The 16,406-nt window shown below is 39.6% G+C and overlaps 1 protein-coding gene across 1 annotated transcript in view; it reads left to right on the top strand.

Annotated features, from left to right (window-relative positions):
• The window catches only part of cntn3 (contactin 3), a 286,640-nt gene that overhangs the window by 64,969 nt on the left and 205,265 nt on the right, over positions 1–16,406 (top strand). The window lies entirely within an intron of this gene.

The following is a 16,406-nucleotide window of genomic DNA, read 5'->3' as shown; positions in this document are numbered from 1 at the left end:
GATTATCTTTGCTGATGCATTATTTTCTATCTTGAGTTGTTTTTTCCCCTTGTCATTTAAATCTTAATAGTTTATCAACGCGAGGATAAAAGGCTTGTTAAACTTCAGAAACTGAAAGAGGTTTTGACACTTGCTTTATTTATTTCTTTATTCATTTTGGAATAAAACCTTGAAAACTAGCTCCTTGGTATAATTGGGAAGGCTATGTCACTTGACTCCTGCAAAATAACACTTAAAGGCAGCCTGCATTTTATGCAAAACAAATACGTTAGATGTTTTCTGCTTCTTTCATGTGTTTAACTGCTGCTATTAAACATCAGCTAAAAAAAGAAACCTCATGCAAACTAAACTGGGATCAAGGACAGCACTCATGGTTTCACAGGGCTTAAAGTCGTAGATTTGTATATCAATGCATCTTATAGCCTTCTTTGAAAAACATGCTTTGGGAGCACTTTTTTGTGTATGCTTTTATGTTAAGGGATTTCTTGATTTTAAAAAACACAATAAAATTCATGAAATCACCAAACATCAACAGACAGCTTGAAAGCACATATAAACAAGGGATTCGTGTCATATTTATGTAGTTATTGTTACCATAATGTTGTATATCTAAGAAGTCAATGGGGAAAAGAACCCGAGTGGCTTTTCGAAAGTAAGAGTGAAGTAGCATAGGCTGGATATAAATCTGCAATCATATCAGAATTGCATGAAAATATGTTGAAAATCTCATGAATTTCTTCTCTGCAAAAGTATAGTATTGGAGTGATTCCAAAAATAAAATAAAGAGAAGTTGCCATTGGACATTAAATTATTTCTGAGGGAGAGAAGCATGCATCAAATCACACCAAATTTGGCCACAAAAGACATAATCATCCCATCTATGTCTTTCAATAAGAAAATCTAGAAAAACAAAGTCCAATTTACAGAGGACAAGGAAGAGTCGTTCTCCCCCTGGCTTCCCGTTAGAAGGATAGGCCCTGCCCCCTTTAGGCCTTGCTCACTTCGTGTACTAGCACACACACACCCCAGCCACAATGTCTGAGGGGTCACTTAGGTCTCTTCCACACTGTCTATAAAATACAGATTATCTGATTTGAACTAAATAAGAAAGCACTGGAAACTTACAGGGTATATAACATGATATATAACATGAATGGGAAGCAAATATAAACCAAAGTAGTGGTTCCAAAACTTTCCTTATCAGTACTGTTCTCAAAGATTAGAAGCACCTTTTTTAGGTCAATTTAGATTATCACTTCTGTGCCTTGTATGATATACCATACTTTCAAAGTGAGCTAATACATTTTTCAGTTTGTTTTCTTTATGCAAGTAGGTGCGCGTTGACCTTCCAAACAGCCAAGGGGTTCTAGCTGCTTTCATTAGTCAAACTGCATAATGGCTGAAAAGAGCAACCAAAATGACCAAGAGGAAGGAACACATCAGCTATGAGGAAAGACTGGGATGTTTGGGACTGTGTAGCTTAAGAGGAAAAGGTGAGTTAGAGGGGAAATGATAGATGTGTATAAAATTATGTATAGCTGTAGATTAGAAAGACAGGGTGAAGTATTTTTATCTCATCTCATAATACTGCCACAAAAAGCCATCCACTGAAATGACATAGTAAAAGATTTGGGGGAAAAAATTACCAGTCCTGAAGGCAATGTCAGAAATATTTGGTAATTAAATATAGTTTTTGAGCCTCCAGAAACAGAAGCCAATCTCCAGGCAAAGGATAGGTTTTTCTACTCCATGAAGCAAACGCTGAGCCATCAAGATGGGATTGCAGCAATGTCTACACTGTTAAGCAAAAGTCTTTTTCAAAGAATGAGTGGCAGTGACACAAAACAATAGATACTGGGACTTCGGTGAAAGGATCGGAAAAGTAAAGAAACTCCTATTACCACTTTTGATGCATATGTTGGCCAAGAACGTGCAAAGGCATCATCTCATTAGTTCAAATAACAGACACTCCTTTTTCCTTTTTTTTTTTTTTGGGGGGGGGGGGGCTATTTCAATTAAAATAGTGAATATTGATGCAGCTTATTTATTTATTTATTTATTTCCAATATTTCTATCCCGCCCTTCTCACCCGAAGGGACTCAGGGCGGCGTACAATTGGTAACAATTCGATGCCGACACATCATTAAAAACAAACAGCATATAAAATTATTACAAACAATTAAATACAGTATAAAATATAAAACATATGCTTAAAATCCGTTCATCCAATATCCTCGTACTTTATCCATACATCAGTCTGGGTCATCTTTGTTGTTTATTCATTAAAAGCCTGAGCACATAGCCATGTTTTTAAGACTTTTCTAAAACTCAAAAGGGTTGGGGCTTGCTGTATATGTCTGGGGAAGGTGTTCCACAGCCGGGGAGCCACCACTGAGAAGGCCCTGTCCCTCGTTCCCACCAGCCGCACTTGTGAGGCAGGCGGGACCGGGAGCAGGGCCTCACCAGATGAGGCAACCCCACGTAGAGAGCATTGCAGTAGTCCAGATGGGATGTTACCAGAGCGTGGACCACCGTGGCCAAGTCAGACCTCCCAAGGAATGGGCGCAGCTGGCGCACAAGTCTGAGTTGTGTGAAGGCTCCCCTGGCCACCACTGAGACCTTTCTCCAGAATCTGGCACACTCTTCTTTTATAATGCATGCCTTGCCATATGTAATAAAAATGGGAACCAAGTAGTAGGCAAGGGAAGAATGGGCAGCAGTGAAAATTAGTCTTGAGCATTTGTATAGAATTGCTATAAATTTCGGTTTGTTTCATTCATAAGCCCCATTTTCATTTTCAAGCTTCTCTCCCAAAAATGAGTGCCTTTCCGAATGAACTTTTTCATTCTGAATCCAAAAGTCCAAAAACCTTCGGACCAATGGCCAACATGGACATCCTTCCCTGGCTCCCCTTCCCCTCAATTTTAGGGCTGGGGGGGGGGTGAAAATTGCCACACACAGAGGGCACCTCTTTGCCCACCAAGTTTTATAACATTTGGATCATCCCCTGATTCTTAGGGATTTTTTTTTTATCTTCTATAAATAAAATCTCCTTAAAAATATGGCATGGTTTGTCCTTATATCCTTCATTACAGCCTGGATTAAAAACATCAGAGTTACTTAAGATTCCACTAAGTTTAACTCTCCATCTGCAGAAGAGAAGTGAGGTTAAAGGCAAGACTTAAGACCCCACATGAGATGCTTTCCCCTCAGTCTGCAGAGCGTGGTGGGCAAAGTGAGGCTAGTCAGGCAGCAGGTGAGGCAGATGACATTCTTCTCCTTTGCTAATTGGCCCAACAGGCAGGGCTTAGTAGTCTGAAAAACAAGTGACCAAATTGTTTCTGTTCCTCTTTTCCTTTTTATTTCATTGTTTTTTCCATACCGGAAAGGGGTATACCATTTCATGCCATCCAAATGGGTGGGACAAAATGGAAACAAGAATTAATTGAATGATACAGATACCAGGCCCATGACTAGTGAAAATGAGGGTTTGACAACCTTTCAAGTAAAGGGGAATGAAAAGTTTATTTCAAAGGCAGAAATCAGGTATCAGAAATGTTAAAATATAAAAAAAATCTTTCTATACAGAAGCAGTCTAGCTCTGAATATGAGATGTAGGGGCATTCTTTATTTTAAATAATGGAAATATTTAATTTGTTCCACCCTCAGATGGGTCAAAGAAAGTATATAGTCTTTTATATGCTGATGATATGGTTTTAATTTCATTTATGTACATAGATCTAAAAAGCCTGCTTTCAAACCTCAACATATTTTGTTCTAGTGAAAAACTAAACATTTATTATAAAAAACAAATGTGATGGTGTTTGGAAAAATACACACTTCGTTTCAATGGTCTATCAGTAGTCACCGGATCAAACAATGCCATGAATTTACATACCTCGTGTCCATTTTACAGAAATGTTCAAATGTTATGCTCCATCTATAATCAACAGATTCAAGTATTATACTGTCCCACTTCTATCTGCTATGTGTGGGACTATTCCCTTAAATAGCAGCTAGCATAACGGCGTTGGTTGTGGTTAATGGTAGGGACAAACATAGCAAATATATCTGTAAGGCACCAGGTGGAGGCATCATTGTATACAGGCAAGAGAGTAGTCATTACAAGGAACAGAGTTCACACTTGTAGTGTGTCATTTGTTTATTTAAAAATGTGTAGGTCATATTTTAAAATATTCTCACATTCAAGCCTAAATGTACTCACAGGACGATATGGGATCTCAAATGCTCATACAAATCTGCAAAATAATTGCTAAATGATTTAAACTGTTCACATTTAAAGCCATTCTTGAGATTGATAGTAAACATACAGTACATATTGCCTATGATGCAGTTTGCTTATGAACATAAATATGTTTTTCTGCTGAAATCCAATTATAAGTCCAAACTAGAGTAGGCTTTTCAATCAGTGGAAATTCGTAAGGGTTGCCTTACTAAGTTCTCATTGATTCAGTGAGTATGTTCTAAGTGATAATTACAAATAGATTTAAACTAAAATAATTTTCTGAGAAAAGTTTCTTTAGTTCTTCCCAAAAGCACTTTTTGTTGTAGCTATTTTCAAAACTGATTTATATAAATACAAGTAAATTTGTTGTTGTGTATTCCTTCAGCCGCTTCCGACTCTTTGTGACCTCATGGACCAGCCCACGCCAGAGCTCCCTGTTGGCCATCGCCACCCCCACTTCCTTCAAGGTTAAGCCAGTCATTTCAAGGATACATCCATCTTGCCCTTGGTCGGCCTCTTTCTTTTTCCTTGCATTTTCCCCAGCATCATGATCTTTTTCAAGCTTTCCTGTCTTCTCATGATGTGGCCAAAGTACTTCATTTTTGCCTCTAATATCCTTCCTGCCAGTGAGCAGTCAAGCTTTATTTCCTGGAGTATGGACTGGTTGGATCTTTTTGCCATCCAAGGCATTCTCAGAATTTTCATCCAACACCACAGTTCAAAAGCATCTATCTTCCTTCGCTCAGCCTTCTTTATGGTCCAGCTCTCGCATCCATAGGTTACTATGGGGAATACCATTGTTTTGACTATGCGGACCTTCATTGCCAGTGTGATGTCTCTGCTCTTCACTATTTTGTCAAGGTTGGCCATTGCTTTCCTCCCAAGAAGTAAACATCTTCTGATTTCCTGACTGCTATCTGCATCTTCAGTGATCTTCATGCCTAGAAATATAAAGTCTGTCACTGCCTCTATGTTTTCTCCCTCTATTTGTCAATTATCAATCAGTCTGGTTGCCATAATCTTGGTTTTCTTGATGTTTAACTGCAATCCAGCTTTTGCACTTTCTTCTTTCACCATGGTGATAAGTCTCCTCAGCTCCTCCTCACTTTCAGCCATCAGAGTGGTATCATCTGCATATCTAAGGTTATTAATATTTCTTCCAGCAATTTTAACTCTGGCCTTGGATTCGTCAAGCCCCGCATGTCACATGATGTGTTCTGCGTACAAATTGAATAGATAGGGTGAAAGTATACAGTCCTACCATACTCCTTTCCCAATCTTGAACCAGTCTGTTGTTCCTCAGTCTGTTCTTACTGTGGCTACTTGGTCTTTATACAGATTTCTCAGGAGACATACAAGGTGACTTGGTATCCCTATACCACCAAGAACTTGCCATAAGTAAATTTACAATAAAACAAATAAAGAGCCTTCCTTAAATTATTTAAGATTAAAATAACCAAACCCTTTTTTACAAAATTGGACCTGCTTTTTTAAAAGAATAATCATAAATCCCTTTCTATTAATCCAGTGTTGGAATACCATACTCAGCTAATTTTTCCAGTAATGCTTTATTCCATAGAAAATAGTTATTCATAGGACTTATGCAGAGATGACTTCTAGTACATCAAGACTCCTGAAGTTACAAATACTGGCTTTCATTTTTCTTAAATGATAGATTTTCTATTTTATTATTTATATATTTTCTTATTTGTCTATCGGCATTGTTAAAAATGAGATCTTTCATTTGCAGGTACTAAAAATAGCATAGTCACTGATATGTTGCAACTTGAACCCTACATCCTGGAAACATACCTCTCATTATATAGGCATGAAGACCCTTAAGCAAAAGGGAATTTTCTCTGGAAGTATCTCTGTGTAATTCATAGCTACTGTTTGATGATGAGTTGTATTCAGAAACAGGTGAACAACAGAAATATATATTTGGCTTGGCAGACTGTAAAGGTCAGTATTTTCCTACATTCTTATTCAGTGGTAGTGGGCTTGACTATTGAAAGTGTGCAAGTGTTACTGTTCTACATGATCTGAGTAATTGGGTTACTCTGCATTCTTTACTGTGGAAATGCTATGACTTACAGGCTTATTTTAGTGCAAAAGGAAGAACTTCCAAAGGTGGTGATACACTGTATGTCTCTTGCTGTAAGTGAGTAGTGGTTTCTTATATGAGCAGAAGTTTAAAAAGGTCTTCGTTGGTTCCAAAGATGTTTTGCACTAATAGAATGGCTCATCTGCTAATAATAATAATATTAATCCCTCCCGTAGGTGCCACCTTGTCGTGGTGGAGGGGCTTAACTGTCCTAATGATGCTGAGAGTTGTGCTGGCGGTAGTGTAACTACCGGCAGGTCCAACCAAGCCAGAGAGGTCTCAGCTGAGGAGTGGAACTAAGAGCACCTAACCCATTAGCATTATGGAGAATCAAACCAAAATGAAGTCTATACTGGCTCGGTCGTCGCCCAGGATAAAAAGGACCACGATGGATGCTGCCAATTCTGAACATCAATCGACAAGTGGGCTACAGAATCAAAATATAAATGAACAGTCACAGAAGCGGCAGAAATATACAATGCTAGAAAACCGCACAGTTATGAAATGCTATTACAAATCTGAACCTCAAAAGCGCAGCTACCAAAAAAGGATGCATCAACTGTGGAAACAAGAGTACCCTGACTCACAGATAACAGTACCTCGACTGGCTGACCAACGAAGATTCATAATCAGAAACAAAGTGTTCAGTGAAGTTGAACTCAAAGAAATTCAGAAAATCTGCAAAGCAAATGACCATCAGACCACAGCACAGACAGCAGCAGAGACTCCAGCAACACTTGGAATGGTGGAACAGATTGAACCAGAAGAAAGTGTGGAGCTTTTGTAAGAATTTGAAAAACCAGCACTTGATGCACTTGATGAACCACGAGGAACCTTGACAGCAAGACAACAAGAGCTCAAGGATAAAATCATGGCTCATGCTGCAGCAAATGCAGTAAGAAAGTGGCTCCCAACTCTAAAAACAGTGCCTAAGAGACACCTGGTGCCTCTCATGAAAGATGTGAATACAGTACTCTCCACTTTCCAAATACAGTAGAGTCTAACTTACCCAAGCTATACAGGCTGGCAGAAGCTTGGATAAGTGAATATCTTGGATAATAAGGAGGGATAAAGGAAAAGCCTATTAAACATCAAATTAGGTAATGATTTTACAAATTAAGCACTAAAACATCATGTTATACAACAAATTTGACAGAAAAATTAGTTCAATACGCAGGAATGTTATGTTGTAATTACTGTATTTATGAATTTAGCACCAAAATATCATGAAAAATGGAAAACATTGTCTACAAAAATGGCTTGGTTAATCCAGAACCTTGGATAAGCGAGGCTTGGATAAGTGAGACTCTACTGTAACATCAATTGAACAAACAAACCAGTTTGTCTACAGTGCAGCAGTGATAGTAACAGAAGAGCTTGGGCTCCTACAACCAAGGCCGCCCCAAAGAAAATCGACAGGAAAACCAAAGTGGAAGGTCAGGCTAGAGTTGAAAATCAATAAACTAAGAGCAGATGCAAGTAACCTGAAAAATATGAAAGAGAAGAAATGGAAGAATGACAAAATCAAGCAATACCTGATCAGAAAGTACTGGCTGAACACTAGAAAAATTGAAGCTTTGGAGATCGTGAAAGAACAAATTACAGCAACAGTCAGAAAAATTGAAAGATATGAAGCCAGAATCATCCAGTACAGACAAAATCATCTGTTTCAATGGGACCAAAGACGGTTCTACCAGAATCTGAACCAAACAACAGATACAGTAACTATAAAGCCAGAGAAAACTCCAAAAACGAAGTTCTGGAAAGAACTTTGGAAAAATAATAAGAATTACAACAAAAACGCTGGGTGGATAAAGGAGTTTGAAGGAAAATTCTCACAGAACAAAATGGAAAGATGGAAATAACAACTGAAATGATCAGCAAACGAGTACAAAAAGTCAAGAACTGGACATTGCCTGGTAGTGATCAACTTCATTGATTTTGGCTAAAATATCTGATTAGTTTACATGGAAAAATTGCCCAACAATTCAATGAGATGCTGCAGAAAGTAAGTATCAGTGAATGGCTAACAACTGGGAGAACATACCTGATACAAAAGGATCCAGCAAAAGGAGCAGCACCAGGAAACTATAGGCCAATAATGTGTCTGCCCACTATGTTTAAACTACTGACTGGCATCATAGCTGACAGAATTCAAGACTATCTTGAAGGAAAAAACATCTTGCCAGATGAACAGAAAGGTAACAAATGGAAAAGCAGGGGCACAAAAGACCAGTTATTAATTGACAAAATGATTCTGGAGAACTGTAAAAGCTGAAAAGGTAATCTCCACATGACGTACAAAAAGGCCTTTGACTCAATTCCACACAGCTGGATCATCAAGTGCCTGGATGCCATCGGGATTAGTAAAAACATTGGCAGCTTTATTGAAAACATGATGGAGCAGTGGAAAACTGAACTGTTTGTTGGAAATGAAAGCTATGGACTTGTCAACACCAGAAGAGGAATTTTCCAGGAAGACTCATTATCCCCTCTGCTTTTCATTATTGCCATGATTCCTCTGTCAGCAATCTTACAAAAAACAAATCTCAGCTATCAAACATCTAAGAAATCTCACAAAATTTTGCATCTGATGCACATGGATGACCTGAAACTATATGGGAAAATGGAAACTCTGACTAACACTGTCCGAATTTTTAGCACTGATATCAGCATGGAGTTTGATTTGGACAAATGTTTGACAGTGGCATTGAAGAAGGGAAAAATCATTGAAAGTGAGGGCATAAATATGCCTAATGGCCAAATGATAAAGTGTCACCAGCCAGAGGCCTATAAATATCTGGGCATATTACAGCTGGACAACATCAAGCATGAACATGTGAAAACTGTGGTCATCAAAGAATACACACAGAGGGTCAGAAAAATTCTCAAAAGCAAGCTCAATGGAGGCAACACCATCAAGGCCATAAACACCTGGGTCATACCTGTCATAAGATATACTGCTGGCATCATAAACTGAACACAGGAGGAACTGGACAATTTGGACAGAAAAACAAGAAAACTCATGACCATTCATCATTCACTGCACCCTCGCAGTGATGTTGACCTGCTACATCTGCCTAGAAGATCAGGTGGCAGGGGACTCTCGGAAGTAAAACAAGCAGTCAAAGAAGAAGAACATGCCCTGGCAGAATATGTAAAGCAAAGTGAAGAACCTGCTTTGATTGAAGTCAAAAATCAGAAACTCCTCAAACCAGAGCAGACAAAGAATCAGGACAAGAAAACCACACTACAAACTAGAGCTGACAACTGGCACAACAAAACATTGCATGGAAAGTTCCTTGACAAAATTGAAGGAAAAGCTGACAACGAGAACACCTGGCTATGGCTCACAAATGGGACACCGAAGAAGGAGACAGAAGGCCTGATCCTTGCAGCCCAGAAGCAAGCCATCAGAACAAATAACATTAAGGCCAAGATTGAAAAATCAGCTGATGACCCAAAATGCAGACTGTGCAAAGAAGCTGATGAAACCATTGATCATATCCTCAGCTGCTGTAAGAAAATCACACAGACAGACTACAAACAGAGGCACAACTATGTGGCCCAAATGATTCATTGGAACTTATGCCTAAAGTACCACCTCCCAGCAGTAAAGAATGGTGGGATCACAAACCTGCAAAGCTAGTGGAAAATGAACACACAAAGATACTGCGGGACTTCCGAATCCAGACTGACAAAGTTCTGGAACACAACACACCAGACCTCACAGTTGTGGAAAAGAAAAAGGTTTGGATCATTGATGTCGCCATCCCAAGTGACAGTCGCATTGATGAAAAACAACAGGAAAAACTCAGCTGCTATCAGGACCTCAAGATTGAACTTCAAAGACTGGCAGAAACCAGTACAGGTGGTCCCGGTGGTGATCAGCACATTGGGTGCCGTGCCAAAAGATCTCAGCCGGCATTTGAAAACAATAGGCATTGACAAAATTATGATCTGCCAACTGCAAAAGGCCACCCTACTGGGATCTGCATGCATCATCCGAAAATACATCACACAGTCCTAAACACTTGGGAAGTGTTCGACATGTGATTTTGTGATACGAAGTCCAGCATATCTATCTTGTTTGCTGTGTCATAAAACGTCGTTGTGTCAATAATAATAATAATAATAATAATTTATTTATTTATTTACAACATTTATACCCCGCCCTTCTCACCTAAGGGGACTCAGGGCTGCTTACAGAAATTGGCAAAATTTAATGCCCAAAAGTGCAATCATAAAAGCAAACAATACATATAATTTATTTGTATTCTGCCCTATCTCCTCAAAGGGAACTCAGGGCAGATCATACCAGGCAGCCTACTCAAATAATGATTTTGCTTGTTCCATACCTCAGTTTTTTTCCTCTTCAAGCATGGAGTAGTGTTGAAGAAAAATCAGAATTTAGCTTGAACCTCTCTGGTTTTGGACAAGGGCCTATATTTGAATTGGGCCATGATCTTATGACCTAACTAACCTTTGTTATCAGTGGTTAGTTTAAATTATATTTTACATTATATGCTGCTAAGCTAAACATAGAATCATAGAATCATAGAATCATAGAATAGTAGAATTGGAAGAGACCTCATGGGCCATCCAGTCCAACCCCCTGCTAAGAAGCAGGAAATCGCATTCAAAGCACCCCCGACAGATGGCCATCCAGCCTCTGCTTAAAAGCCTCCAAAGAAGGAGCCTCCACCACGGCCCCGGGGAGAGAGTTCCACTGTCGAACAGCTCTCACAGTGAGGAAGTTCTTCCTGATGTTCAGGTGGAATCTCCTTTCCTGTAGTTTGAAGCCATTGTTCTGTGTCCTAGTCTGCAGGGCAGCAGAAAACAAGCTTGCTCCCTCCTCCCTATGACTTCCCTTTACATATTTGTACATGGCTATCATGTCTCCTCTCAGCCTTCTCTTCTGCAGGCTAAACATGCCCAGCTCTTTAAGCCGCTCCTCATAGGGCTTGTTCTCCAGACCCTTAATCATTTTAGTCACCCTCCTCTGGACGCTTTCCAGCTTGTCAACATCTCCCTTCAACTGTGGTGCCCAAAATTGGACACAGTATTCCAGGTGTGGTCTGACCAAGGCAGAATAGAGGGGGAGCATAACTTCCCTGGATCTAGACGCTATACCCCTATTGAGGCAGGCCAGAATCCCATTGGCTTTTTTAGCAGCCACATCACATTGTTGGCTCATGTTTAACTTGTTGTCCACAAGGACTCCAAGGTCTTTTTCGCACACACTGCTGTCAAGCCAGGCGTCCCCCATTCTGTATCTTTGATTTCCATTTTTTCTGCCGAAGTGAAGTATCTTGCATTTGTCCCTGTTGAACTTCATTTTGTTAGTTTTGGCCCATCTCTCTAGTCTGTCAAGATCGTTTTGAATTCTGCTCCTGTCTTCTGGAGTGTTAGCTATCCCTCCCAGTTTTGTGTCGTTTGCAAACTTGATGATCGTGCCTTCTAACCCTTCGTCTAAGTCGTTAAAAAAGATGTTGAACAGAACCGGGCCCAGGACAGAGCCCTGCGGCACTCCACTTGTCACTTCTTTCCATGATGAAGACGACGCATTGGTGAGCACCCTTTGGGTTCGTTCGCTTAGCCAATTACAGATCCACCTAACCGTAGTTTTGTCTAGCCCACATTTTACTAGTTTGTTTGCCAGAAGGTCGTGGGGGACTTTGTCGAAGGCCTTACTGAAATCCAGGTACGCTACATCCACAGCATTCCCTGTATCGACCCAACTCGTAACTCTATCGAAAAAAGAGATCAGATTAGTCTGGCATGACTTGTTTTTGGTAAATCCGTGTTGACTATTAGCAATGACCGCATTTGTTTCTAAGTGTTTGCAGACCACTTCCTTAATGATCTTTTCCAGAATTTTGCCTGGTATTGATGTGAGGCTGACCGGACGGTAATTGTTTGGGTCGTTCTTTTTTCCCTTCTTGAAGATAGGGACCACATTCGCCCTCCTCCAATCTGCTGGGACTTCTCCCGTTCTCCAAGAACTCTCGAAGATAATTGCCAGTGGTTCTGAAATAACTTCCGCTAGTTCCTTCAGTACTCTTGGATGTAGCTGATCTGGCCCTGGCGACTTGAATTCGTTTAGAGTGGCCAGGTCTTCCACATTTGTTAAGATTAGATCAAGAGTTGCTGATCCCCTTGTTGCCTCTTCTACCTTCTGGACCATAAAATTATCTGCAAGGCAAGTGAGGAATTTGTTGGACTTTGTACTCTTGGCTGAGTTTGTTTTCCAGCAGATATCGGGATAATTGAAATCTCCCATGACTACTATGTCTCTTCTTTGTGCCTGTTTGGTCAGCTGTTGACAGAAGGCTTCATCAAGTCCTTCATCCTGACTCGGAGGTCTGTAGTAGACACCCACGACAAGATCTTTTTGAGTCCCGGTTCCCTTGATTCTTATCCAGATGCTTTCAAGCTGGTTTCCCGGATTACAGTCTTGCATTTCTTCTGCAACGTAACTGTTTTTGACATATAAAGCTACTCCCCCTCCTCTCCCCTTTGTTCTATTTCTGTGAAAGAGGTTATAGCCCTCAATGGTTAAATTCCAGTGATGAGAGTCATCCCACCAGGTTTCAGTGATGCCTATGACATCATATGTGTGGTGCTGTGCTAGGAGTTGGAGTTCGTCTTGCTTATTTCCCATGCTCTGAGCATTAGTGTAAAGACATGTAAGCCCCTGTGACCTCCCCTCGAGCTGTTCATTTGGGATTATTGTGCTCTCTGTACTTGGTCCTTGCTGTGTTTGTGCAGCCCTCCGTTTAGCCTTTTGGCGGTTCCCTGTGGTCGTGGGTAATATAGTGTTCACCAGGCTGTTGTTCCCCTCCCCCAGTGGATCTCTTGACATGCCAGTGAAGCTGCTGTTGTAACATTGCAAGCATTGGTATGGTTATATCATTTATATTGATTCCATTTTTGTTGTCATGAAATTGATAGTTCTTAATTTTGTCAGGATAGAGCGGAAGAGTGCTGAAATTGAATTAGTCTTCAAAACTGTTAGATTCTTGCAGTGTAAAAAGTAAGAAGGAAGGGGGAGAAAATGAAAGAAATGATGCAGAATCTTTAAGACTAACAGGTTTTCTATTTTTTGGGTCTCTTTCTCAGATATAAATCCACTTGCTGAGATTGAATGTATGTGATAGAAGGAAAGAAAGAAGCTCCTTGGTGGTGTACATTTAAAATAGAGATCACCTATATGAGGGAGGGAGGGAGGGAGGGAAAACCGCTTAAAAGTGTGTGTGTGTGGGGGGGGGGGGGCTGTCAGACAGATGGACAGATATACTGGCCATATCTACACAGCCAAATAAAACAATTCACCTTGCCACTGCTTTGAAGAGTCCACATGACATTTCTCTGGTTTCATAGCAGAAGTGCTGCTTCCAGCCATTAATCCATCAAAAGAGGAACTGCAGAACTAGGAAGCTCTGTGATCCTGAAGTTATTTTAGGTGTGCAGTGTTTTAGGTGTGCAAACCTGATTTGGGCTGAAACTGGCCCAGTCCTGAGCACACATCAAACTGACTTACTGCTGTGATGCTGGCCAGAAACAGTTCCTAAGCAGAGCTATGGGCACTTTGTTTTGATCAGAAGTAACATTGCTAGCAAGGCTGGCAAAACAGTGACAGCAGCCCCAATGCCCTCTTGGCCTGTCTGACTGTCTAGACACCAAAAAGGTCTGGGGACTCAATATTATTTTGGAAGGTGTAGATGCAGTCTCTGCCTTGTTGACTGACTTACCATGACCGAACAACTGTACTGCATTTATTCCTGAAGGGCCTACCCTCACGTTTTTTTCCTGAAATCTCACAAAATGAAATACTGCTGATATAGAAACCATATCAGGACAAATAAAGGAAGCCCCCCCCTTTTTTTTTTTTTTACATAATGCATAGTTTAATTGTTGCCAAAGGTTGAAATAGGCTTCATTGACTTGGAAAGCTTCAGACATGTCTCTTGATGATAGGGCCATTAATGGCGTTGTTCCCTCTATTTTTCTCTGTCAGATACTGGGAAACAGAGATATGTGGATGTTCTTTCACTCATATGCTCATCAAGACTTTCTCATGGGTAACTGTTTATTGGCACAGAATGCTTAAATGCATAGGTTTTTCATCGGATCCATCACAGCTCTCTGTATGGTCATATGATGCAGGGTACCACTATTTCGTTAAATTTGTATGACTCAATATGAACAGCAAAGGACCCATGGAGAAGATGCATTAACTGTTCTTCTTTCTGTGATTCAATTTTTTTAAAAGTTTGGTGTGAATCGTGAATGATGAAATGGATTCCCCCATCTATAAGGCCTCTTTGCTTTCAAAATTAGACATACAATTTACATATGACTAGGCATCAATTGTGTTTTAAAATATGTGATGCAATTATAAATGTAGCATGGGATCAGAAAATGTAGGGTAAGAAATATTTTGGGATCAAAGCAGTGATTGGGTTAGACTAGTGTTTTCTGTTCAGGGATTTAACTTAGCAGTTCTAGAGTGGAAGTTCCAATTAAATAATGCTAAGAATGTATTGCACAGCACATTTTTATTAGCTGACAAAACAGTGAATTGTCTTAAATGCCTTCAGTATCTAATCATTTTTTTAAATCCTCATTTCCTGACATGATGGCATCAATTATATTGTGGGTGAATAAGTTCCAGAGGTTAATTTCTTGTAGCATTATTATAGTAACATAGTTTAGTAAGTCTTTAAGAAACTGCTTTTTCTTTCTGATAACATCTTTTGGAAATTTAATTATGTGCTAGTTTCCTTTCAAGAAAAGGGATTTCTAAAATTTCAATATTTTTCAGGTCACATGCACAGAAAAAAGGGAGTTGTGTGGGCCAAAATAAAATGTTCAAACCCTCTATTAGGGAAATATATGTTATTAGGTAAACTCAGAGGTCTCTGTGAAATCCTTCTATATTGTCTAGAGAACTTAATTAGGTTACATATGCAAACAAAGCATGTATGGTGGGATGTATAGAAAATAATAGCTGAGGTTTCAACCAATGGAGTCTTGCATCTTTGTAATTTCTTAAGATGGAAATGTGGGCATCTTCTTCCCCTTTTCCCTCAGGAGGGACCCAGGTACAGCGTAATCATTTCATACCTGCTACAAATCAATCTCAAGATCTGCATTTCTTTCTACTTTCTATCTTGAAACTAGTAAGATACAGACCTCATATCTTTAACATCAACTGTATTCTCCCTTCTCTACTCTCTAGTTTTAGTTTGTTTTTATTGGCAAACAGTTCTGGAAAATAATAATAATAATAATAATGATAATAATAATAGTAATAAGTTTGTTTATAGGCCGCTTCCATCTCCCTCGAAGGGAACTCGGGGTGGCTTACAGCAAAATCAAAATACAAGCAATGATAAAATATGACACATCAAAGGACAACAACAGAAACCAATAATAAATATACACAATAGGTGAAAAAACACAACACAGAATTAAAACATCAAATTAAAAAACAATGAGGTTGCAATAGTGGATAAGCAAAGTGCACATTATGAGTAACAAATTCGTAAATAAATAAAGTGCAATAGAATCATTTAAGGTCACATTAGGTAGGGAGGAGTCTTGAATAATATCAAGCAATCAGGAATCAGAAGAAGCGTGACCAGTACAAAAGGTCAAGGAACATAATAATTATGATGGAAAAAGGCGATCTTAACCAAAGGCCTGGGTGAAAAGCCAGGTTTTCAGGCTCTTCTGAAATGGCAGGGGGAAGGCTTGAAGAGATGAAACAAAGAGAGTTCCTGAGGTCTGCAAAAGTACTGTTTATTTTCAATTGGCCAAGTGAAATTTGGTCCCTGCTGGTTATCCAGGAAACAGGATAGCGAACAATAAGATTGCCTGGGGTTATATATCATTTATAATCATATGCATGCATCATATAGGCATCATTACATGCATCAGAAATGCTCATTTTACTCTGTTTCCAATAGCATATTTTAACTTCAAGACCTTTGACCTTCCATTAGTGCCCCTGTCTAAAGAAGCTCAATTAGCACCCCATCCTGTACTTCT

Source organism: Anolis carolinensis, chromosome 2 (genome assembly GCF_035594765.1).
Source record: "Anolis carolinensis isolate JA03-04 chromosome 2, rAnoCar3.1.pri, whole genome shotgun sequence".
In the NCBI taxonomy this organism is placed as follows: Eukaryota; Metazoa; Chordata; class Lepidosauria; order Squamata; family Dactyloidae; genus Anolis; species Anolis carolinensis.
Note: the sequence above shows the minus strand (reverse complement) of the source record. Positions and strands in the feature narration are given on the sequence as shown.